Genomic DNA, 26,471 nt, shown 5'->3' on the forward strand with positions numbered 1-26,471 from the left:
TCCTTTAGTGTGATATGCGTCATTGATCTCTTATTTCAGAGCTCCAGTCAGACTCTACCAATGTTTTATCCAGTGGCTCACTCAATGGTAATGTCCCCTTTTTCTCTCTCTTTTCGTCTGGAGATACAGACGACCCCTTATCACCGCACACTCATCTGCATATAGAATTTATGCATTACTTGTGATTGTAATAGATGAGTAAAATCATCATGGTCGTGTAAACAAAAAACAGGAAAAAAAAAATCTGTCGTTTTTCCCTTCTTTTTTTTCGTCTTGTGGCACCTGTGTGAACCAGCACTGCTGTTTGTAATCAGACAGAATGCTTTACCGGACACCTGCATAGGTAAGGTCAGGGTCTGCAGAGGTGAGAACCGCTTCAGTGTTTGCCATTTATCACCACCACAGTGGGGAAGGAGGAAACCTGCTGTGAATGCAGAGCACTATTATACAATGCTGGTCTCTTGATGTTTCTGGAGATAAACATAATGCTGGGGGCCAAGTGCGCCTTCCGTCATTATTTAGAGGACTTTGAATTGGAATTCCTTTCCTGTAGGCTGACCGGGATTACTTAGTAAACGCCATGTTTACAAACAAACGTTCATGTTTTAAGGGGCTGGATGAAGGCATTTATGAACACCGCATTCAATATTTATGCTGCTGCTTTTTTGGCTTCTCCAGTTCGACCGAACTTGGCAAATACCTTTTCTATAAAACATACGTGAAACGTTCATTACTGCTGTCACTTTTTGTCTAGCAGAAAATGTTTTTCAAAGTAAGGATTTTTATGCTTTATTTCATATGAAATTAATATTAATGCGCGATGTGCTTGACTTTTTTTTCCCCACCTCTTTTTTTTTTCAGATCTTTGAAATAGAAGTGTCTGTTGTGGAAATGTGACAAAAAAATGCCAAGTTACTTTTTTCAATGGAGCTTTTGCAGCACATCTTTTTTATTTTCAAAAAAGGTTTTGCAATGAAACCTTTTGTTATTTTTGTTCCACTTTCTGTTGCTCTACTTGTCAAATTTGAAGTAGTTTAGCATTTTCAGTTTTTGTTGACAAACATACATGAATTACTTCAAAAATGTGCAGACAAAACCTAACAAAAGATCTAATGGTAAATGGGAACATATGTCATCCAATGTAATAATGCACATGCTTAATTGATTTACATTTCAGAACACATAAGATGAATGATCTAAACTTCTCAAAGAATTAATAAGAGTTTCTTTCAAGGTAGAACTACAGTAAATGTGTTTAGTCAGAGTACTCTGCCGATCTTTATGTCTCCTTTTTCAACTTCTTGTCACTTGTATCAAAAGGACACATTTGACTGGCTTGTAAACACCCCATTTCAAAGTCCTTTTCCTGTCTCGAGTGGTACTGCAGAACAGGAACAATATATCCTTCAAATTCTGACAACATCTGTTTTCAAAAAAGAGAAAAGGGGGCATTTCATGAACATCTCTTACAAAGTGACATGCTTTCATCCCAGCCACATCCTCCCTTGGCATGTCACTGTATCTATCTTGGCTTTTTTTGCCCTCTTTTTTTTTTTTTTTTTTTGCTTTCGGCAGGAAAAGACAGGAGACATGAAACATTTCCCCCTCTTTTTATTTTTATTTTATTTATTTTTTCTTTATCTTGACAAGACTTGTGAAGACAAGTCAGAAAGAGGAGGTGTGCCATTTTTCTCTAACCACTAACCAACAAAATAGAACGGCTTCTTCGCACTGGAGCTATCACCTTCCCCTCAAAGGCCCCAGCAGCACCAGCAGCTTCTTTGATACGACTGAAATGAAGGTTGTGAAGGGGCATCAATAGAAGACTGTATATTGTACTACATGCTTGAGCTGCTAGCGTGCAGTCAGCATCCTCTCTTTCAAAGATACAAATTTCCCCCGTTCCCTCTTCTCTTTGATTGTTATTATATCTTGTTATGTGAATCTGAGTGATTTTGGGGGCAATTTAGCTTTTCTCTGTAAAAAAGATTTTGATAACATCACTCAGCTGCCGTCTGCTCACTTAAAGCCTTTTGCTCACACTTCCTGGTAATAGGCTTGTCTGAGACACAAAAGGCTATACTTGACATCTACCTTGTGATGTCAGTAGTTGGTGGCAGGTTGATGGACAGCCCGGAATGGCAGAGTTGCCCCATTTCTAGTTAATTAACTCATAGAAGGAAATGAATGCAACAGTGCTTATCAAACAAATTCAAATCCCTTGCAGATACGATGACAGACAGGCTTTCTTTGCACCACCGTGACCTTCTAGGCAGGACTGTTATCACGATTTGGAGCCATTTTAACAAGACACAATACATACATATGGAATCAAAAGTTTAGGCCCTGAAAGATATATGTGATTGTATGAGATCAAATTTGATAGATGATAACTGTAACGGTATGCTACACATTGTGAAGAAGTGAATATAGCAAATGTGTATGCCTGAAAACGCTGTCCTGCAGCCAACATGTGTAGTAAAAGAGATTATAAGGACAGAAAGGGACCTAGCATTAAACAGCTCAGCTTCTTCCAAAAGCCAGAGCCAGGCACCCCTGAAAAAAAGCTGCCAATGTAACACACGGTAAGCAAAAATTCAGGTTTGTAATGGGAGGAATTTCTTTTTTAGCTTTCCATATTCAGAACACATAAACACATCAGAGCACACCTCGCTTGGGGGAGGCGACACAGGCTGCAAGAGAGAGAGTGTGTAGTGGCATAGAATTACCATGAATAATTAAAAGACTGGTGTGAGCATTCTCGTAGCTCTTTGATTGACTCTGAAAGCCCCAGGAAGAAATTGGCAGATGAGAGCAAACTGCAAAATGGCTAGCTCTGTGCACCGAGCTCCCTGCCTAAGATTTGCTCGGCTAAAACCTTGAATCAGCAGTGTGCTAGGAGGCTCTTTTCATGTCTTCCTGCTCCAGAATGGAAAAAAAAAAAAATTAAGGGAAAAAAATTGACAAACTTCAAGAAGTGCAGTTGATGTGTTTACTTTGCTTAGATTGTAGAGTCATTATGAATTTTAAAACATTTGTGCATCAGTTAGGTGGTGTAACTCATTGGTTACCAACTTATTGAAGGGAGTTTTTCCCAGCACAGATTGACTATTTTTTGAGTTTGTCAAATTCCTAGCATGTAGTTACATAGGAGATTATTAAATAACATAGTCTGGCTGACGTATGTCACTGTTGGTGAGAGTGACTCACGAGGTGTCATTGGCAAATTTGCTGAGATCGCAAGTAAGAGAGGTCAACAGGGACTGGGGCTTGGCAGCAGACCCTCACCTTCCCAAAGTGTCCGGATGTGGGTGGCATCCCATTACTCATCCATATCATTTTGCCAAGCCAGCACCAGTGTCCTTAGAAACGTGACATGGAGGCCGTTTAGTTATGTCTAAGCTACAGGTGACTGTTTCCTTGTTGTTTTGTAATGTTGTTTTATTATCCAAAATCATGCAGTGTTAATAATCCATTTCATGCCAAACCTTCATGGTCACTGCTTCTTTGAGGATTTACCACTCTTTGTGAATTGCTGTTAGCCATTGTATGATAAAAGGATCGAACACCTCACATGCACAATATGCTGACAACTCTGTCAGCATGTTGCCATGGTTAGTGCTCAGGTCTAAGGCTGTTTGTGTGTATGCATTCTGTATGCACAGCATGACGGATTGCAGAGCCTAAAAATAGGAGGGGTAAAAAGCATGTTGTCTTCTAAATGCAAAAAATGGAAATTAGTGATGTTTTTTTTTTGTTTTATTTTGGGGGTTTTTAATAGAGAAATTCACTCAGCACTCCTAAAATTATTTTAATACAAAATGCATTTAGTTAGTAATTACAGCAAAATGAAAATTGCAAATAAGACTAATTGTTAACTATGGCTCATGTTTGAATGCAGTTATTTGACAACTCAAATAACTGCATTATTTAACTCATTAATAACTCAACCAGATTTAGGAGAACAAATGAAAGGTTATTTTTAGTCACAAAGCTAATAAGTAATGTATGTGGTCCAGTAACAAGGTGTATTTATTTTCTTTTGTACACTTTCAAAAAATAAGATAGACTTTATACATTGTTCCCAATGAAGTTAGATTAATTTTGTTTAAAGACGCCTCCTGTTTTTTTTTTTTTATTTACTCTCAGGTATGGTTGGAATATTTGTCAAGAATAAATAAAAATTGTATGATTGCTTTGTAACTGGATGTACATCAGTAACGGTGTAGAAGCTTTGTAGATTGACCTTATCAAACAAGTTTTCTTTTGATTTCCGTAATTTTTAAATTGAACCAAAAGATTAATAGATATTATATTTGCCTTTCGGAAAATACTTCTTAAAATTTAAAAACAATTCATACTATTGCCCATATAGACTTTTTATTTTTTATTTATTTATTTATTTATTTATTTATTTATTTATTTATTTATTTATTTTTTAGATAAGGCCAACACAAAATATTTCACAATTACAAAGTGGAAATAAAATATTTGGTTTAATGCATGCACATCTAGATTTTATTTAGGAGTATCATGGTAAAATGGTGCTAAATACTAATCTACTACCATTTTTCAGTTCTATTTTTTGATATAAAGCGCATTTATTTTATATTAGCCCTCGTAATATAAAATATTACGAGGGCTATGCATACTTTTGCAAAGCACTGCAAATAGTTTAAAAGTTTATCTACTGTCGTATGCCCTTTTAAGTTGCAGAAAAATATGACTAGGTATTGTGAGGTGGTTGATAGTCGGTGAAGGTTTAACAAGAGTTGTTGAATTAACAGATCCAGTCTGACACCTAATTTTCACTGAGCACCAGAAGTGCTAGATGTTCTCAAAAGGTTTGAAAATATAGTAGAGCATCACAATTTCTGGCACAAGTTGATGCACGGTGAAGCAAAGGGTCATTGTGCGTTTACGTGAAAGGTCTCTCACAAAATAGCCACATAGTTTCCCATGTATGCAGCCAGTCAGAGAACATTAAATTCTGAATGTAGCAAAGTTTTGCCATTGCTGTTGAAATCTTGTATCTGTGTTTTTTTCCACTAAACTGTGGAAGGTTTGACAGAATGATAGAAGTAGACCGCAACACTGGAAGAAGGATGGGAAATTGCTAGATGTCCCTGTCAGTCAGATGTAATTTTTCTACCTGTAATGTCAGATAGTGAGCATTAATAGCATTGATACAGTGTATGGCCAACTGTTTTGTACTTCCTTTCATATTACCCATGACCACAAAAAAGCCTCAAGCAAAATACATCTTGAAAGTAGTTTTGGGATAATAGCGTGTGTGTATGTGTGAGGGAGGGGGTGAAAGAAAAGAGGAAAGATAGAAAGATAGAAAGAAGTAACGTAAAAGAAAGAAAGAAAAAAAAAACATTGTGGGGTTGCCGGTTAAAGTAATGGTACTGTTAATGGTTCGAGGCTATTTTGTACATCAAAGTACACAGAAAAGGAGAGGGGAAAAATAGACAACTAGGGAGAACGAGGGAGGGGAAAGTCTGCTGCAGGCCATTTGATTGTCATTGTTTCTCTTAGGTCATATGGGAGTGCAGTAGTCTTGTTTTTATTCTTTTTGTTTCACTTAATCTGTTCTCCCTTCTTCTCCAGCAATATTCTACATCACAGTTAAAGATGCCCGTTGACACAAGGCTGTTGCAAGTGCAGCGAGCTCACCTTTGTTTTTCCACGGATCAGAAACGAGGCACTGCTCTGTGTCCTGCCTCTTTTTGTGTTTCTCTAATGTGCTTTCTCTGACCTAGCCTTCTAAGCCTTTCATAATTGTTTTAAAGTAGTCAGTCTTAATCGCTTCATCCCTCTTCAAATCTCATCATACCTATTCTTTAATCTCCTCAGAGAAATAGTCTGTCTGCATACACAGTTATTCTTAATATAATCGTTATGGATATATGATTTAAATGAGCACATTTAATTTTTTTTTTTCTATTGGAGCTGTGATTTGATTTCATTATACCTTACTAATCTGGCTAACTTAACATCTGTGCCCCTAGACAGATATCAGCTGCCAGATGCTAGTAGTGTGTGTTCTCATAAGATTCTGCAAATATCCATGCTGTCTGGTGAACAAATACATGTTTTGTCAACAAATTGATGGTCTTTGTTTAAAAAGTTCAACTTTTTTGAGGTTTGGGGACAGAGAGAGGGATTCCAGAGGAGAGGGACTCATCATTTCCATTTCTTATTGAGATTTAACTCTGAATAGGATTTAAATATTTATATGTAGACACTTGTTCAATGCTTAAAACAGTATAGGACCATAAAGAGTAGATGTAAATGGATCAAACTTGACAAAGGCCTTTGCTCTAAATTAATACCGGTGAAAAGAAGGATGGCTAAGACAAATTGAAACATTTTAACAGAAACCAATCAATCAGTCAATCAGAACTACTGTGTATAGGAAGTGCGAACACATGCGTATCTTTGCATAATCACAAGTAAATAAACTCTCAAGACAAAAGTGCGGAAGTGCATTATAATGTTTTAAGTTGCTAATTAACGCTAGCAATATGTCAAACGAAGATTAATAAAATATATATTATCGCATTACTGTAAGAGTAAAGGCACATTCTTTATCTAAAAGTCTTTCTATCTCTAGACATTACCAAGATTTTCTTTTGGTGGTTTCAGTGAGAAAAAAAGGCAAAATTATACAGGTTAGTCAGTCCATTTTGTAACTCTATCAATGAGCCATAACATTATGACCGCATTCTGGCAAGCTAACTGCAGGAGGTCCTGAGATTTGGTTGTACGTGGGAAAACGGGGGTCTCTCCAGTAGCTTAAAGCTGCACTACGTAACCTTTACAAAAAAAAAGAAAAAATGTTTTTTTCCACACTTATTAAACTTGTCACCATGTCGTGACAAACGTAATAATTAATTCTTATTCATTCTTGTGACAATAATGCTGCAGGTCAAGGTCTGATGAGAGGTCTTTTTGGCTAAGATTGAAGAATGCTGAGTTTGTTCCTAAAGTGAACCTATTGAACAACGTGTTCTGTTCATCTGCTCTGTCCAGATTTCCTTCCATTTGATCCTCTTTCTGCTTCAAGCGACTAGTTTGTTTTATCCCTGACCATACGTCTCATTTTGTTCTGCAGTGGCTCGCTCTCTTGGTTCTTCATGCGTGCCTCTAATCTTGGCTTTATTTTATTTTTTTGCTATGCTCAATAATTCTATGTATCAATCCCTGAAGGGACTTTCTTGTTTTTCCATTCTTTTATATCCAGGTTATTTTTTATTTTTTCCTTTGACTAGGGAAGCATCTCACAGTTCTGGTGGGGCTGCGTTTATACACACACAAAAGTTCACATAATAGCTCACAAACTCAGTCATGGTGTTAGTGTCCTCTCAATGTGGCTACAAGAGTGCATCCCAGTCTTCAGCCTCAAAACCTGTGACCATCTTTTCGATATTCTTTCAATTCCGAGTTAGCTCTGAACAACGGGTTTATACCTCAAGCTGAGAAAAACAAGCTTATGATCTCTTTTGCCAAGAAGAGTTTTATCTTTGGAGATGTATGCATCCCTGACATTTACATAAAATAAAATAAATCCAACAGGGATGGTTTCTCTGGTGACACAGCTGACAAACTGTTGAAATGATGGAAATGTAACTGAGAGTGAGGCATGGTAAAAATCCCCAGATAATGCTACAAGTGGGTTGTTATGTTGTGTCTGTAGCTTAGAAACGAGCTGATGGCATCACATGCAGTGTTGGCAATATCTGATGGTGGAATGCATATGGTTGCTGAGATAAGAATGGAGGTAAATAGTATGGACAATGATGTACTGCTAATAGATTAATATATATTATTTCCATGTCCTAGATGACGCCATGATTTGCTTTTGCTTTTCCTCTTGAAATCTCAGACTGCTTATTTGGTTAGAAAGCTGAGCAGAGAGACATTGGGGTCATTGTCAGACATTTCTGCAACCATGTATAAGTGAAACGTGATAATGAATTCCCCATAATCTGGCTGGGTCTTTGTTGGCACTTGAAGTTCATCCAATTTGTTTCTAAAGAGCTCACATTATGGTTTCTTCTGCATCCAGAGTGCGTACTTTTCAACTCATATGGGATTCGGGGTCATGGTTCAAGAATAATTTTATTTAGTCTTATGAGTTCCCTTCATTTTTCTGTATGCAATGTTAATCCGATGTCCCTGTAAAATGAGAACAAAATAATATTAATAAAAAAACTTATATAGTTTCTATAGTTACATATAGCAACTTAATAAAGTAACTTCAAACTGCCACCTTGAGCAACGTAGTTCTATAAAAAAATGTGACTGGAAAAAGACACCTAATGGAAAAAACAGTTTTTTATTTATTTATTTTTTTATAGATCAAGAATTTTTTAAAATAATATTACTGCATCTCTTAACTTTTAATCCAAGCCGTTAAAGATATTGTCCGTTGTAAATTATCTCAGTAAAAACCCAGAGTGCTCAATTGCTCCTTATCATGTCTGACAAAAATCTAGGTCTTTTGTCATGGAGGGTTTATTTAAGTGTTGACATGTTTAAACAAGCTTAACACATTAGGAGATCTGAATCAGTCACCATTTCCTCCATTATTTGGACCAGTCAGTCTTCAGGAAACCATCACAGCTTGATAGTTCCCTCCGTGCTGTGAAAGGACCGACACTGAAATGGAAGCTACATTGACCATGTAAAATGAGTTCTTTGAACTATGATCAGCTGCAGCTCCTGCAGTGGACACAAATAAGAGGAGAGACCGCCTCTATCACCTATATTGTCCTTTGTCTGAGGGATTCAGACCAAGACCGTTGTTTTTCACAGTCTAAAATTTCCTTCTTCTTCTTTTTTTTTTTTGCTTTCTGTATTGACTCAGTAATTTACTTAACAGTGCTTGTGGCTGTTAGGATACAAATATGAACTTATTCGTTAAATTAATATGTCACCAGGATTCCTCATCGCCATCTGCCTCTTTTGGCAAATCTGCAAGAATTTACCCAGGTGACTGAATCACACACTAATATAAGCATAAAAAAAAAACACATACTCAAAATGAAACCAGTATGAATTTGACTGAAGTTTAATTTGTTTCAAAAACAGTGTTTTCTAAGGCAAGTGTTGAAAGTCAACGGAAAACCATCGGAGAAGGTCCGTCATGCACTGACGTACAGTTAAAACCATGTTAATCTCAAAGTTGCAATTTGGAGCATCTTCCTTTTTCTTGCCACTCTGCAGGGTGTCCTTCAGGTCTCCTTCCAGCATCATGTGTGAGAGCCTGTCCAAAGAGATTTGACAAGGGCCCTGCAAGGAGAAAGAAATAAAACCCAGAGAGATGAGGCAAACATATTAATCTTGTTAAGTTAAACGCCGACCCCCACCTCCTCTCTTCGTGCTTCTCCGCTCGTCTCTGCTCCCCATTCCCCACACAGATAATGTGCTCTGCTCACAGTGAAAAATCAGCTAATTTCAGACCACTACTCAGTCTGGCTTACAGAGGCTCTTAGGGTGGTGCAGAGCTCTGTGCAGCTCCTCCATTAGTCGCCCCCCACCACTGTCTCCGCCTTTGTCACTGTCGCTGTTTCTGTGTCTGACTGTGTCTCTCTGCAACACACACATTTAATCTTCAGTCGCTATCCCTTTTCGCTTTCTCTCTATCTCTCTCCGAACACACACACACACACACACACACGCACACACGCATACAGGAAACCATGTGCACATTTATCTTACCCTCTCATCCCCAGTCCAGCTGTGACCTTGAGATGTTTGATGGATGCAGGTCTTTGAGCAAAGTGAGTTTTAATTTTTAGATTGACATGGATGGGACTGATAGATTTTGTTAGTGACAAAGAAACGGGCAGTTGGGTGAAAGACAAAACACAAAATCACACAAATTACAAGCAGACGAGGAGGAAAATGTAGAGGCTTCCACAGTCTGTAGAGCTGATGGACAATGTTTCCCCCTTGTGGTGCTGGCAAGCAGGTAGGATATCTTTTGTGTTCATTTTTGAAACCCAAACAATATAGATGAAGAAATGGTTGTTTGCATTTGCTGAGTGCAGCGACTCGGCCCCCTGTGGGGAGCAGAAAGGACATGGAAATAAAGTTCATTGTTCAATTTTGATTTCTCTGTTTTTCTTCCAAGTCCACTTTCTATTTGAATTCACTCTGTCCATAATTATGTCTAATTCTGAACACAATTACTTTAAAAGAAAAGAAGCATTTAGCTTAGTAAGATTCGAAGTTGAACTGAACACCCAAACGGTATGTTTTCAGACCCCTTTTTTTCAGTCAGTAGATTGTAGTGAAATGCAAATCTCTGCATACATTTTTTCTTATGCAATGTGCAATTTCTCCTTTTTTGAAGCCCTACACTTTGGCCACTAAAAGGTGCATAACCAACAATTAAAAATCTATGCACTATAAAAATCTATGAATCTAATATATCAAGGAATAATTACATAGTAATTGTAACATAATATACTGGTTTCTTAGCCTTGATGCCAGATGTAAATTTTTGGCTGCATTTAAAAATATATATTTTAAGTTAAATATTATAATTTAAACTAATGTGTTTTTTTTTCTAGTCCAAGACAATTAGACAACTGTTTTATATATATTTTTTTAACAAAGTTAGAATGTAAATGACGTATAACCTTTTTGTTTTCCACAATACCTCATCTCTAAAATAATGCTAAATACTAAAGCCTTTTCATCTACTATCATAACCAAAAATAACAGTGTTTATGAGTTTGTTTTTTTTTCCTATTCTCTCAATGACATTAACAGAGAAATCTTCTCAGTGAACAGAAGTAGATACTGTGAGAGAATTTTACTGCAGTAACTATCACCGCTACGCCACACTTTCCAGTGGCACGGCATGATGTTTCCACCGAGGAATGAGATTATCCTTTAGCTTAAGTGACCACTGAAAAGCCCACATCACTGTCATATCCGGACACATTTCCTTTTTACATTCCCAGGATCCTCTTCCTTTTGCAGAGCACTGGAGGTCAGTGCACTAATGCTGACCAATGCTTTTTAGAAGTGAAAGTGGTCTTCTCTTTCATTTGTGCCTGCTAAAAACCTGAGGTCTGTCACTCTAAATCTGTCTGTCCATTCATCTGTCTGTCTGCATTAAAGTAGAAGGAAAAAATATATATAGACAGACAGACTCGGACTACTGCAGAAGATGCCAGAAGAACTAAACTGCGGCATATTTTCCCTTTGGCCACTAAAAGGCTGAGTTGTAAGATGGTCAGAAAACAAAAAAAACAAAAAAAAAAAAACACCCTTCTTAACTAAATAACTTAAATAATACTTTTGGTGGAGCTTAACTATCTGCCATAATGAAGTACAGAGGATATCCAACTAAAAGGACCAACAGATGGAAAGGAGACATGTCTAAGCTGAACCCAGTGTCACTTGGCCGCAAACATTTGCTGGTACAAAGTGTGTGCATGTGTGGGGGTGCGTTTGTATTTGTGCTTCTTCCCCAAATGTCCAAGCATATGGCTACCCCGTAGCTGCAGATATGTCATTAATGCTACCCTGTCCCAGAAGCTTAAACTGCATGTGGATAGCACTGGCTGACGATCCTGTGATGGTACCGCCCGTCTCCACCATTACGACACTGGTTTTAAGGTCATGATAACACTTTACCATGAACGACAGAGATAATTCCTTAAATGTACAAGAGAGATGGGGGGAGATTATCTCTACAGATATTTATGCACAGCTTTAACTTTGTCCCATCGCTCAGTTTCTGCTCACAGCCTGATGTGCAGCTTCGTGTAGTCAAAAGCTTATGTTTATTCATAGTATCAACTTCCTCCAAGTGCTCTGACAGGAGTTTTTACATGACACTACACCTCTAATCCTGGAAGCATCAATCCAAACTGCCTATGATTTCATAAAACGACAGAAGAAACACATTTAATTTTTATGACTGCAGGCTCTCATTTGACCTTAGGCAATAATGTATTCAGTTTTAGATTAGAAAAAAAAATGTCTATGACAAAAAAAACTGGTTGTCCTTCATGAAAAAAAAAGAAATCTAGCAATTTCTGTCCTTTTATTTCTGATAAAATACATTGGAATTCAAAAGCTTACACATCCCTGATATAAAAAGCAATTTTTTTGTGGTGTAAAAAAATGCACCACAATAAAGCATTTCAACCCCCCCCCTCCCCACCTGTAATGTGTATTGAGTCTTCTTGGGTAGGAGTTGGAGCTCTATATCTTGGCTGGATAATATTTGCACACTTTACCATGCAAAGGTTAGTAGGTTAGGACATCTCTTGTCTACAATCCTCTTTAGTTAACCCAGTAGGTCTTCTGTCCAATTTAATTCTGTGCTCTTGACCATTTATTTTTCCTTTCATAAGAAAGTGCGCTTGGTCTCACTGAGTTGCTGAAAAAAGAATCTCCCTTCATCTTCAGCTTTGTTGCACACACTTAAAGGTTTTAGGTCAAAAGCTGACTTGATTACAATTTCATCCAAATCAATAAAAATCCTTGATCCCATCACTATGTTTTACTATGAGTGCTGTGTGGTTTTGGTAATGTTCAGTATTTTCTTTTTTTTTTCTCCCAAGCTCATCTTTCAGAATGGAGACACATAAACAGTGCTTTTGAAAAAATTACAGTATTTAAAGGTACCATGTAATGCAAACCCATACAGCATCTGAACCAGCCTTAAAATGACTGATTATAAGACATCCCAGTGCAAGTGAATGCAGCACATAATGATCTGCTCGCCCTGTAGCACTCCCTCTCTCTCGTGCGTTTTTTTGCTGGTGGTGGTGAGAAAGTGAAGAGAGCCGAGGGCAGCAGCCTAGGGGCTTGCATCCCAAAAAGGCACTTAAATTTTAAACTGATTGCCATGTAAGCCCCATGGAGCTGCGTGCACCTCTATGCCGAGGGGGGAGTTGGGCTTCACTTTTGCGCGCAGCTCAGCGCAGTGCAGAGCTATTGTTGCGCAGAGCATACGAGTTAATAAATTTTAGAGTGCAACAAAGCTGATGCCACGTTTTTTTTTTTGTGCAAGCCTCAATGACCAGGTTATGACGTGAAACAGAGTGCTGGATAACAGTAGTACACCTACAGCGAGCACTGCTTTTGTGAGCAAACTTCACAAATGGCTGTTAGTAGAGGTAGGGTCAACATTTAACATCTAAAGCCAGAGAAAATGTGTGGCAGAAAGACACACAGACACAAAGACACGGTGAGAGAAAGAGAAACAAAAAGAAAAAAAAAACAGTTGGAGATGTGTTAGTGTTGGTATCCCAGCATTCTTTCAATCGACACATTTTTGTTATTTATTTATTTTTACTTTGTATTTAGTTCACACTGCAGGTGTTAAAATATAATCTATATGTAGAATATTTAAAAATCCCATATCCATTATAATGCAATGACTAGGGTGACACAGGGAGATGTTGAACACTTCTGATTATATAAGTAATTGACAGAAACCTATAGTAATTTCTTGTATGCTTTATTTCTCCAACACATTTGCATGATTTAGAGGAGGCGAAAGAATAACACAGCTGACTTTCTGGCATAAGATATTGTCTCTTCCTGCTCTAAGAAATTGCTTTAACATCATCATTATCCAAATGATGTGTATTTATTGATTTAGTCAATAAAAAAACCCTCTATTGTGTCAAATGTTGCTTTAATGAATGAAAGCAGCATTTAATGAATGAACTAGCCTTTAAATTACTAATTAATTCAATTAAGCTTTTATGCATTTTGCACATATATCACTTTTTTATACCCCCGAAAAGCGGTGTATAGATAATGCGTAAAGCCTGCTGTAACAGTTTTTATTTTCTTTTACTTTTGCAAGTCAGCCTCCCTTTTGCTTTTGCTGTGGACTAGAACGACTAGAATCACTGTGAATCTTAAATTAGACAGATGGAATCCAAATTTCTGATTGGGTTTTGAATTTTACACTGGTAGTTAATATTGGACAAACAATACTCGGTGACTCCAACTCAAACTTTTTCTCCATCCCAAACTCTTTCTGTTGAGTAAATTTCAGGGCAAATAGCAGTGAAATGTTCATTTGAATAGGGATAAGCCTGAAGAGATGAACACTAGAAGGCCTCTGATGGTCCAGCAGAAATCACAGGGGGTCATGACATGCTTTAGCTAAGAGAGAGGCAAGAACCCTTTCAAGAACAAGTACAGGAGAATAATTGGAGTACAAGTGCTAGACTCGCATTACCGGAGCATGAGGGTAAGTGCTTTGGAGTTTATGTGTGGTTCTGTATTGGTCTGTGTGCACGTGAGAGAGAGAGACAGAGAGAGAGAGAAAGAGAAAGAAGGAGAAAGGGAGAGAGGAAAGGGAAAGAAGACGAGAACAGAGACAGATCAAAAGAGAGACACTTTATGTTGGAGCCAGGAACACAGCGATAGATCGCCCTGAAGGTTGGTGGGATACCTTGGGAGGTCAGAGTAACATGACCTAAAACCAATGTTTCACAACAGTGGAGAGAGTGATGAAGCCTCTCGTGATTTGTCTGGGGTTAAGAGCCAGCTAACTGCCTTGAGTGAGAGTGTCGTCGAGGCCATTTATCCCATCATAGGTGAATGAAAATGTTTTTGTTGTGACAATTACTGTGGTCAGAGTTGTGGTATCTGTCCACATATTGTTTTTCTGAACACATCAATTGCTAGAGAGAGGACATGCAACATGTAAGTAATTGTCTTAATATCGCTTTATACCAGAGTCTCTGTTGCTACCAAAGAGTAGTCTACATCAAAAATAGGGAAATACTTACATGTATTTTCACAATGATACATTAAACATATTTTATGTTTCTGTACCTGTGCTGTCCAGTAGTGTAGCAATCAGTATTGTTTTACAAGTACCAAAGAGAAAATTAACTGATTTTTTAAATTATTTTCAAAAGTGGAGCTTTGCAGCTCCAGTATATATTTATATAAATAGATAACTAGATAATACTTTGGGTTTAGGTGTATGGAGGCAGACAGAACAAGAAAAAATTTAAAACGGGAAAGAAAACTGCAGTGGGACTCTTCTTTTACAAATACAGAAAAAGAAAAACCAAAAAACAGGGAACCGAGAAACCACAACAAAAAACAAAATATGCATATTTTACAACAACAATGTCACAACAACACACGGTTCCAATTAAGTAAGTAAGATGAACCTAATTGTGGGTGTGCGGAACCGCAGACCCCTCCCATCAGGCCTGAAACAGACATGAAGGAGATCAGAACCCCAGATATCTAGAGGCCCCTCCAGAGCATGGGAGCTCCAAGGAGAACAACCTCAGGGACTCCCTCTCTGCCTCTGCTCACCGGCCTTGGGCCCAAGGGCACACCACCTGGCCAGCAGCAGAGGCCCAAAAAGAGACAGGGGACTCCAACGAGTAGCCATCGGGTGTGAGCCGACAAAAGCAGCTCCAAATCATCAGAGGGTACACCACCCATGGGCAGGGAATGTGACATTTGGCCCCACATTTGTCCCCACATTTGGCGGGGGGCCTGAGACGATGCAGCACTGGTCGTAGTTTGTAAACAGGCACATACAAAACACACCAACAAACATTCCCACACACCCAAAACACAAATTATTTATCTTAATTGAGCAGCCACTTTGCTAAAAACTAAATTAAAGCAAGTAATGTCTGAGAGTATTTGTGTTTGTGTTAGTGCCCGAGTATTTTAAAATAGATATATATTAGCTGAGTTGTGTGAAAGATGAATGCCTTGCAGTAGCTGATAAGAAAAATACCAACATACAGTCATATGAAAAAGTTTGGGCACCCCTATTAATTTTAATTATTTTTATTTCTAAATATTTGGGTGTTTGCAACAGCTACTTCAGTTTGATATATCTAATAACTGATGGACACGGTAATATTTCAGTATTGAAATTAGGTTTATTGGACTAACAGAAAATGTGCAACATACATTAAAACAAAATTTGACAGGTGCAAAAATTTGGGTCCTCTCATCATTTTATTGATTTGAATACCCTTAACTACTTTTCACTGACTTACTAAAACTCAAAATTGGTTTGGTAACCTCAGTAAGCTTTGAACTTCATAGCCAGGTGTAGCCAATCATGAGAAAAGGTATTTAAGGTGGCCTATTGCAAGATGCTCTCCTACTTGAATCTCCTCTGAAGAGTGGCGTCATGGGCACCTCAAAACAACTCTCAAATCATCTGAAAATAAAGATTGTCCAGCATAGTTGTTTAGGGGAAAGGTACAAAAAGTTATTTGAGATGTAAGCTGTCAGTTTCCACTGTGAGGAGCATAGTAAGGAAATGGAAGACCACAGGGACAGTTCTTGTTAAGCCCAGAAGTGGCAGGCCAAGAAAAATATCAGAGAAACAGAGAAGAAGAATGGTGAGAACTGTTAAGGACAACCCACAAACCACCTCCAAAGACCTGCAGCATCATCTTGCAGCAGATGGTGTCACTGTGCATCGTTCAACGATTCAGCGCATTTTGCACAAGGAGAAGCTGTACGGGAGAGTGATGCGAAAGAAGCCGTTTCTGCAAGCACGTCACAAACAGAGCCGTTTGAGGTATGCAAAAGCACATTTGGACAAGCCAGCTTCATTTTGGAATAAGGTCCTGTGGACTGATGAAACAAAGATTGAGTCGTTTGGTCATAAAAAAGGTGTTATGCCTGGCAGCAAAAAAAAAACACAGCATTCCAAGAAAAACACTTGCTACCCACTGTAAAATTTGGTGGAGGTTCCATCATGCTTTGGAGCTGTGTGGCCAGTGCCTGCACTGGGAGTCTTGTTAAAGTTGAGGGTCGCATGGATTCCACTCAATATCAACAGATTCTTGAGTAGAATGTTCAAGAATCAGTTACAAAGTTGAAGTTACGCCGCGGATGGATATTTCAGCAAGACAATGATCCGAAACACCGCTCCAAATCTACTCAGGCATTCATCCAGAGGAACAATTACAATGTTCTGGAATGGCCATCCCAGTCCCCAGACCTGAATATCATTGAACATCTGTGGGATGATTTGAAGCGGGCTGTCCATGCTCGGCGACCATCAAATTTAACTGAACTGGAATTGTTTTGCAAAGAGGAATGGTCAAAAATACCTTCATCCGGGATCCAACTCATTAAACTCATTAAAAGCTACAGGAAGTGACTAGAGGCTGTTATTTTTGCAAAAGGAGGATCTACTAAATATTAATGTCTCTTCTTTTTGAGGTGCCCATATTTTTGCACCTGTCAAATTTTGTGTTAATGCGTACTGCACATTTTCCGTTAGTCCAATAAACCTCATTTCAATACTGAAATATTACTGTGTATATCAGTTATTTGATATATTAAACTGAAATAGCTGTTGCCAACATCCAAATATTTAGAGATAAAAAATAATTAAGATTAATAGGGGTGCCCAAACCTTTTCATATGACTGTATAGAAGACTTGTATTTTAAAAATAATATACAGGCTTACCATTCCCACTAAAATCATCAGTTGTTGCCTCGTCAAATGGTGTTTACAACATGGAATTTATTATTGATTTCTACTTATGAATATTTTATTTCTACTTAGTATTGATGACGTATAAATGTCTCATCCTATCATTTGTTTGAGTTGGCTGTAAGCTCATCATGGTCTCCAGACAGTTCTTTTCCTGAGATGCCACTGAAGTAAATTCTGTCTGAACTGAATTGAGAGAGACAGAGATGGAAAGGGACAGAGACATGGAGATATTGATAGATTGTTCGAGCAACTGTGTTGCATCTTCCACTCTCTGCATATTTAGCTTCACCAGCTGTCAGTCTCACAGAAGGGTTACCATGATAGCCAACCACTCAGCACTTTAAAAACAAAGCACTTAACAGTGTTTAAACAGGATGAAAAGGCATACGGAATTACACCGTTTCTCAATTTTTTTTTCAGCTTCTGTCTTTCTTACTCATTTTCCATTTTTCTTGTGATCTTTTCTCCTCTTGAATTTTAGCCCCTGCTTCACTGCTTGATCAATTCTCTAAATAATTATGCCACTGGATCTTTGAAAGCAGGCCATCAAACTATTGTTTGAAAGATCACAGTTCACAGATGTACTGTTTGAAATAAGCATAGCAGTATTTCCCTAGATGAATGATTAAAAATTAACCAGTTTTTTGATCCACATGAGGCAAATAGCATTTTAGGAGAATCATATCCATGTTCTCTCTGTGCTTTGATTAAAGATAGTCTATACTTGAGATGATTAAAGACTAATGCCTGCTTCACATGGCAAGTTTCTAAAGTTTCTGACCGACTTTCAAAACTTGAGACCACACACATATCAATTGCAAAAAAATAAAAAATAATCACAGATGTAACCGGCATGGTCGCGCAGAGTGTGCTATTGTGCCACATGGCAGGATCAACACACCACACACAATTGTTTTCACATTCAGATGTCAGATGGGAAATTTTGCGAAACCTCTCGAGACCAAACATGACTTTAGAATAAACAAACATGGCCTACTGGGAAGAAGAAAGGGTGATAGTTTGTGGACTATATTTAACAGAGAAAAATACAATACAAAGACGTCTCCAACATCCACCTGACTTTCTGGGGCGCCATATCAGTTGTTTTGTCTTTATTTTGGATTCCCTTACGTTAGTCATCTCGCTTTCTGACTGCCTACACGTCACATTCAACAGGCTGTGTTCTCGTTTGACCTCTGGGAGCACCCTGCATTGGGCCAAGACAGTCCAACATGTTGAATGTCCCCGATTTTAGGTCGGAGCAGTCATGATGTCCTTCTGAGTGGACCAGATCACTCTTTGCATACCACATACGATAGGAAAATTTCTCAAGATTAGAGCCATCTTGGTAATTGTGGCATCCCTAAAATTCTCAGACGGAATAAATGGGAACAAAAATCTGCATAAAAAATGTTACTGTGTGAACAGGCATAAGAAGCCACTGAATGTGCATTAGTTAACTAATCAGTTTTTAGTAGTTTTTTTTTGAGTTTGCTTCTAATGTGTTATGTTGAAATAATAATGACCTGAAAGCAATACAGTGACCCAAACTGTAAAGATGCATCATAAGTAGATAAATGAGTTTTTGTGTGATTATCAGTTCTCCTTTACTGGCAGCTGGTCCAGCCAGGCGTTCATGATAGTTTCTTTAAGTCCTGCGCACCCTGCAGTGAGACAGCCACCATGTTTTCTTCGCAGAGCAAGCTTAGCTCTTAAGTTAAAAATCCTTCCTCAAAGAGAAGAATAAGATCAGTCAACATTTCTCTTGTTTTTCATGAGATAGAAGGATCTAGAAATTGCTTGAAGGGCTCCAAGTTATGGTAGATTTTGATGCTTTGACTAAGCAACGTTTCACTTTCTGACATTTTAGTGTGTTTCTCCTGTACTGCTTATTTAATGAGACTATGTACATTTTCTATAGATTCATCTGATGACACTAGTGATGAAGATGATGACAGCTGAATAAACAATGTAGGGGAGTTGTCAAACTGTGTTGCAGATGTTTTTTGTTTTTTTTTAGTTTTTAAAATGCAACCCCCTTTACTTCACAGAGAAAGCAAAAACTAATTTCCATTTTCCGCTGGATTTTGTGAGTTGCTTCAGAAGGAGTTCAGTTCTATCAAGCAAGCATTGTCTGCTCATATAATATGATATCAGAACATAAGTGTGTTGTTGAGTGGGTGTCTTCATCACAAGAGTCTTCATAAAACAAAAATGAATTTGCTTGCCAAATCAAATATCCTTTGGCAGCTGAATGTATAAAATCAAACTAATAATGCTTGATTGTCACTAGACTGTAAAGTTTGGACGGAAATGTCATACTCAACAAATCGTCTAGCGATTTTGTCATGACTAGATTAAATACATTTGCAGGTTAAAAAAAAAATGCAACTGCTCATGGAAATGAAAATAATATCCAACCCAGTGAGACAAATGTATTTCATTGTCTTTTGAACTACCCGTGTCTAAACGTTGGCACTGCAAACTTGTCTTTTTGCTCAGAGTTCCTGAAGAGAAAGGTTCCATGGTGAGACAGAGATAGGCATAAGCCTCATGGACATGTGTTCTCATATTAAGCCTGTCTGGGGACGAGGCAACTTGTCAGATCGGGTCACTTTAATTGATTTATCTGCTTGGCACAGCTGTGCGGCAGAACAATCTATCTTGTTTTAGAATGCAATTTAACCAGTTGCACCACAACAAGTCTATGACAGAAATTCAATACAAAAGTAAACCTTTTATACACACGCACACACGCAGATGTGTGCACGCACACACAGTTTAATTTCAAACTTGATTTTAAAGTAATGTTTACATTTTAACTATTGAAAATTATTTACAAGTGTATATATTTTAGGTAATGTATCCGGCATTTGGCCTCAAACTTTGCTGTTGTACTCTGACCTGGAAACGCTTTGCAATTTTACCTTGATTTCTCAAGGTGTGAAGGTCAAACCGTCTTTTTAAACTACTCCCACTCTAATACCACAATGCTTTTACCACTCTTACTTTCCGTTTCGATTTTACTTCTGTCATTTCTGTCTGTCACCATGCTTTTTTTCAGGTTTTGAAGCCTATCCTTAAACAACAAAAAGAAAAGGAAATAAAAAAAAGAAAACAGGAGAGGACACGAGCTTGTTGACGGTGGGATCCACCGTCAACAAGCTCGCTAACTAAAACATTTCATTTAAGAAGAGATTCCCTAAAATGATGTGCGAAAAACATAGGTTTAATTTTCATTCAGTTTTAAGATGTATTCGTTTATATTTTATTTGCAATGTTTTTACAGTTTTAAAGACATAGACCCAACATTCCCCAGTGAACAAGCACTTTGTGACAGCAAGAAGAAAATCTCCCTTTTAATATGTGAAAACCTGTCAAATGCAGACTCACTCTACTGCTTTGACTGCTTCTACTGGTACTCCACCTGTTAGTAATTTTACACCGGCAAAATCAAATTTCAGTCAAAAATATATCTGTGGCTCAGTTGATAACCTACTTTAAAATATTTTCATGCATTTCTTGTAATACAGCGTGTTTAAGAAGCAAAAAACAAATGTTGATTGGTATTTTGAAACAGCTCTCCAATTATTAATATGATGATTGTGCTGTTTAAATTAACACATTACTCAACAAGCTCATCACCCACTGATTTTGTCCTTCAATGCCGAGTTCAAAAACATGAAAATCATCTTAAACTGTACATGCACTCAGAGGATCTGAAGATTAAAAAACATAATTTCACACATTTCAGAGGAATTTTTTAACATAAGTCTGTACATTTTGTTTGTTAGAGACACTGAAGGCTTTGAAAAGCGTCCAGCATATTCTCCCCTTTTATTGCTCTTTATGGGGTTTTTCTTTGTTTCTTTGTTCCTTCTACCAAAGATAAGATTCTGGCTTTTTCCTCCCTCTGGGGAATTTTGATTTACTTGAAGACAGCCAGAACAGACACGTCCAGCATTGGAGGGGCACAGCATGTCTGTGCAAACTAAGCAGACTCTGCAGAAGTCATTCTTGCTTAAGGTGATCAAACTGCTCAGAAAGTGTAACAATGATTGAACACAGTGTTGTATATACAGAGTAATCACCATGTTCAAATAAAAAGCACAGTAACAACTGTAGATGTTTTATTAAGGCAGTAGTTTTTGATGTCTTTCATTGTGTTCTGCCATTTGAACGTTGTCACACAAAAACAAGAGAGTTTCACCTGGGTTCAAGAATTGCCGTAAACTCTAAAAAAAAAAACAAAAAAAAACATTGCCATCGACTGTAAGTGTGCAGACAGCAGTGCAGTGTGTCTACACACTGCAATGCCATCCTTCTGCTTTGCCTGTGGATACAAAAAAAAAAGATTAAAGAAGAGCTACAACATGAAAAACAGCTTTAAGAAATCAGCCCTCACATAGCAATAAATTGCAGTGGCGCACAAAACAAAATGAAACAAACAAACAAACAAAAAAAAAGGCATAGGTTTAAAATTCTTCGGCTTGCTTGTCTGGCTGAGTGGCCTTAATTTGGTTGTATTGCATTTATGCCTCGTGGTTGATACTGAGCAAGATGAATCATTGTAAAATATGAGCCAGATCCGCTGCTTGTTTCCTGGAGGTAAAAGCTTGTAGACCGCTGGTAAATACACCCAGAAGAGATCATATCCTCTGAGATAAAGATGAGCAAAATCAGGCATACTTGGGAAACGAATATGTAGCCCATTTCTCTCAGCTCCTCTTTATCTCTGGTAGAAAAAGTTTAAGTGCACATGTTCGAGACCACATTTTTCTCTTCTTCTGTTATATAGTAGAACATATAACTAGCGAATTCCAGGACCTCACATTTTGCCGTGCTTTAAATTATAGACGTTGAAGCCATCTAAAAGTGGTGAGAATTTAGCCTCCCATTCACAGCGTTGGAAATCACAGCAAGATCTTTGCAGATGTAGCGGATTTCAGCAGCCAGCTAATACCCTCAGAACAATCTGCAGGTCTCTGATAATGGCTTGTAAGATCTTTCATCTTGACATAAGCTGGCATATGCTGAGTGGCTCCACATGTTTATCTTAGTACAACAACAAAAAAAAAAAAAAAAAAAACAGGGCCAAAACATGTAAGGTAATCACTTCAAAGACCTCTAAGCTTGACTCCAGCGTTAGATCCTGTTTTCTTTCTAATCAGCTGCTGACCGTGTGGGCATTACATGCATCTGAAATTATGTTTGGAAAAGCAAATTAGGTCTTTGCTCTTGAGAATGTTGCAGAAAAAAAAGCTTTGTAAAGTAAGGCCTAAATTAGTCCAACCTTTGATGACTTTTTTTTTTTTTGGAATAACCAGCTTCATGCCGTCTTAAATAATGATGGTAAAAACATCCTTAAAATATGTGTCCAGCAGACCACTTTCTCTTTCTTATACATAACCTAATGAATCACAAAATGTCATGCATTGGTCTTTTTTTTTTCCTTTCTTTCTTTCATCTTCTGATGTGTAGGATTGAATTGTCTTGTACTGATCTAAAACACTCGAGTAAAAATAGTCTTTTAGCCCTCCAGCTGACAGTAATAGCTTTGTAAATTTTGACTCAGCTGCTGCCAGGCAGAAAAAGAGTAAGTAAAACCAATCAGACGCATTAAAACAACCGCAGTCTAAAAACCTTTCCTTCCTGAAACTTGATAAGGTTCACATGAACAAAATGAGGGGTGAACGACAGAAACTGAGACAGGGCATGAACCTCCCCCTGTTGAGTAATGAAATTAAATGACAGCTCTTGAGCGAGGAAGGGATGCTGAGAAAGAGAGCACAGCAGAAAAGGAGTGGGGTGTGGGGGGTGGATTGGGGGGGATTTTGTCCAGCCAGGAAATTGAAGCCATCACAAGCAAATTGAGTTCAGGTCCTTTTGGTGGGCAAGAGCAGACCAATCAATTTGGCCTACTACTCAGTGCCTGACAGGCTCACAGAAGGACACCTTGGCATCCTATAATAGGACGACAGTAAACAACTGAAGCCCTGGCTCAGTTAGTCTCAGCTACAGTATAATCTAGCCATTCATACTTATTTCTCCTCCAGCCAGGCAAATATCTAACAGTGGTGCACATAGTCCTCACACAGTGCAGAAACGGGTACATCGCTGTGCTTTGTTTGGGTACCTGTTAATGGTCGGCACGATAAAAGCCACCTCCTCTCACTTACTTACCAAGTGAGCAAGGTCCGTCTTCAAGTGAAAAGATAAAACATTCTGTTTTCATACCTTACACAAGGACACAAACCAAACCAGGGAAATGAAAGTGATGCATTACCTACATAGGTAAATAAGTCTAATAAAATCTCTCAAGGTAGGAATCACATTTTAATGAGGCCTGTTTGGCCTTTCCCTTTTGCTAATCTTTGGACAGTGACACAACATTCTTGCTAATTATCTCGATTACACAGCAGGAACGCACTACATCACAGTTCTGAGGCAACAGTCGACGAGGGGTGGAATCATACAACCCCAAAGGCCTAATTATCTCTGTTGGTTCCCAATTAATCCATTAAGTTGTTTTGGCTCAGCTGCAAGACTTGGGGCGCCATTTTCTATACCAATATATTGCACAATCAGACAGTCATCCGATGAGCTTTTGTGTCGTCGCAGCTCTCTGTTAACGCCAGAATGCCATACTCCTTTTGGACCTTTTGTCATATCTTAAAATACTGCAACTCCAGTTATGAATAATGAATTAAATCCTTACCCTTTTACCCTGAACACTTTTATGTTCGGTAATCTTCCACTCGATTCAAAGGTGTATATAGTTCTGCAGAATGTGCTGCAGCTGACCCTTTTATTGTCACTGTAAAAACCTCTTGCGGCTATACACCGCCTCTGCTTGCTGCCACTACCGGCTTACTGTGATGAAGTTGAAAGGCATAGCATATGGAAAACTGCACAGATAGTATTGATAACTCACGGAGCAGTCAATAATCATTTATGTGATAAGCCACTGAACTCGTGGGAGGTTTAGCAAAGACTTCAAAGCCATAATGGTTTATGAGTTTCCTGATGATACAGGCTGTGGAAGCCATTAATTCTGTTTACACCAGCTAACCATCGCAGGCAGGTTTTATGAATGACTTTTTTGAAAGTTGTCACTTTAAACTGTTATTATAATTTTGACACTTGTTTTTTTTCTCCTGGTCCTGCTTGTCATCCCGTTTTTTTTTTTCTGACACTGTTTTTCTTCAGTAATGTTGGTAAGAGGGGATGATAAAAGAAATAACCAATATAAACTGAAGCCGTAGAATTACGATGGTTTTAAGAACATCCCGAGTGAACACATACCATTTAGTCTTCTTTAGGGTACAGAGGGAATACATGTACCCATCAGAAAAGAAAAAAAATAGAACTGCTTGTTGTGCTGCTCATGTAACTTCCAGACATCCTTGTTTTTTTCTCTCTCTAGGGATTTATTTTACTAGATGTGTAATAAGTTATGGCTCCAGGATATTCTTGAACAGCAAACATTATTTTGAGTGTCAACCCCTGGCTTGGAAAATATGTTTTTGTGCCAGTTTTAAATATTTGTGAGGAAGGAATGACAGCTTTATATTATGGGAATGTGTGGCAAGCCTGAAGCCCTTAACAGAAATGCATCTGTTTTACTCTGATTGTAGGATTTGTTAGTGTTAAGTGACAGGGTTTATATTGGTCCCTGTTTCCTCCTAATAAAGTGAAATGAATGAACATTTGACATGTGGTTACTCTAAAAATTCTTTGATTGCTTGCTTGTTTGTTTGTCTGTATGCGTGTGTGCGTGTGCATACGTGTTCTTTTTTCTCTCATAGCAGTTTTTCGGATTGTTGGACAAATTTGAGACACAAACTTTTATTAGACCTTTCTGCATTCCTAAACTTCCTGAACTGTGATGACTCAGTTGTTTTTTTTTTTTTGTTGTTTTTTGGGGTTTTTTTTAACCCGTATTAACTTTTCTGATTCTGACAATCTTATTCAAATTTGCTTGATATGTCTTATTAAAAGATACAACTCAGCATTGCTCTGTCTTTTTATTTAAATTGTGATATCTAGTTAAATATATATGTAACTGTTAAATATATATGTAACTAAGCTCTCCTCATAATGTATTCTCTCTGTGAATCGGCAATTCACCACAAGGGAGACTGACAAGAATCCTCTTCCTGTCTTACTGACATGTTGACAACTAGGCAAGAATTGCTTGTAAGCTGTTGATGGCCACAGAGAAGAAACAAGGTTTTCTTACCAGCGGTCTGCCATGCTCATTCTTAAAGCTCAACTGAAACTCAATGCTCCTGAAATAGTGCATTGGTCCCATCTGGCTTTTGTCACCCATATTATATAGTCATTTGTACTGGATCATGGTTTAACCATAAAGCCACGTTAGTCACCCATCTATACTGTAGATTTTCTTAAAATGATCTTAGTGTGACAGATATTAGTGTGACAGATTTGTCAAAGGATATTTTCTTTAAACATATTCACAGGTGAAGCGTAAACGTCAGTCTATCATTACAAGAAGAGTCTGTTGAGATTAGTCAGTCAAAGTTAAGCTGTAGAAGACCAGCAGGTGAGCACAAGAAAAGATAATCCTCAGCCATACTCTGCATGCACAGCCTCGCCTTTTTCTTATTATAGAAACCAGGGCAACATCCCTCAGGCAGTTAGTGTAAGGACTTAGCCTGCAAAAGCTCTAACCTTGTGGGTAACAAAACACACTTTGATTAAAAGAAAAGTGACCAGAGCAAAAACGATAGAAAAAAAGCAAGTGATAGAACATGATAAGAAAGCATTAAAACAATGAAATCCAATGGCCAATGCAAGGTACCAAAATATTAAAGTTTGTTCTAAAAATCGTTGTTTGTCTTATGCTTATAAAAACAAATAAAATAAATATAATTCAAGTGACAATGAAATTAAGTTCTTTTGAAAGCGCCACCTTTCTCACTTAGATCAAAGCAACTTAAAACTAAT

The 26,471-nt window shown here is 37.9% G+C and overlaps 1 protein-coding gene and 1 long non-coding RNA gene across 5 annotated transcripts in view; one reads left to right on the forward strand and one right to left on the reverse strand.

Moving 5' to 3' along the window:
* pcdh9 (protocadherin 9) overlaps positions 1 to 26,471 on the forward strand; it is a 210,437-nt gene that overhangs the window by 115,458 nt on the left and 68,508 nt on the right. The gene's annotated exons all lie outside the window — the stretch shown is intronic.
* Positions 9,064 to 16,730, reverse strand: LOC145551084 (uncharacterized). Its single transcript, XR_014086879.1, has 2 exons — positions 9,378 to 16,730; positions 9,064 to 9,300 (listed from the first exon to the last, which is right to left on the reverse strand). It is a non-coding gene; the product is annotated as an uncharacterized LOC145551084 (long non-coding RNA).

This window comes from Poecilia reticulata, chromosome 3 (assembly GCF_904066995.2).
Source record: "Poecilia reticulata chromosome 3, P_reticulata-male-v2, whole genome shotgun sequence".
NCBI lineage: Eukaryota > Metazoa > Chordata > Actinopteri > Cyprinodontiformes > Poeciliidae > Poecilia > Poecilia reticulata.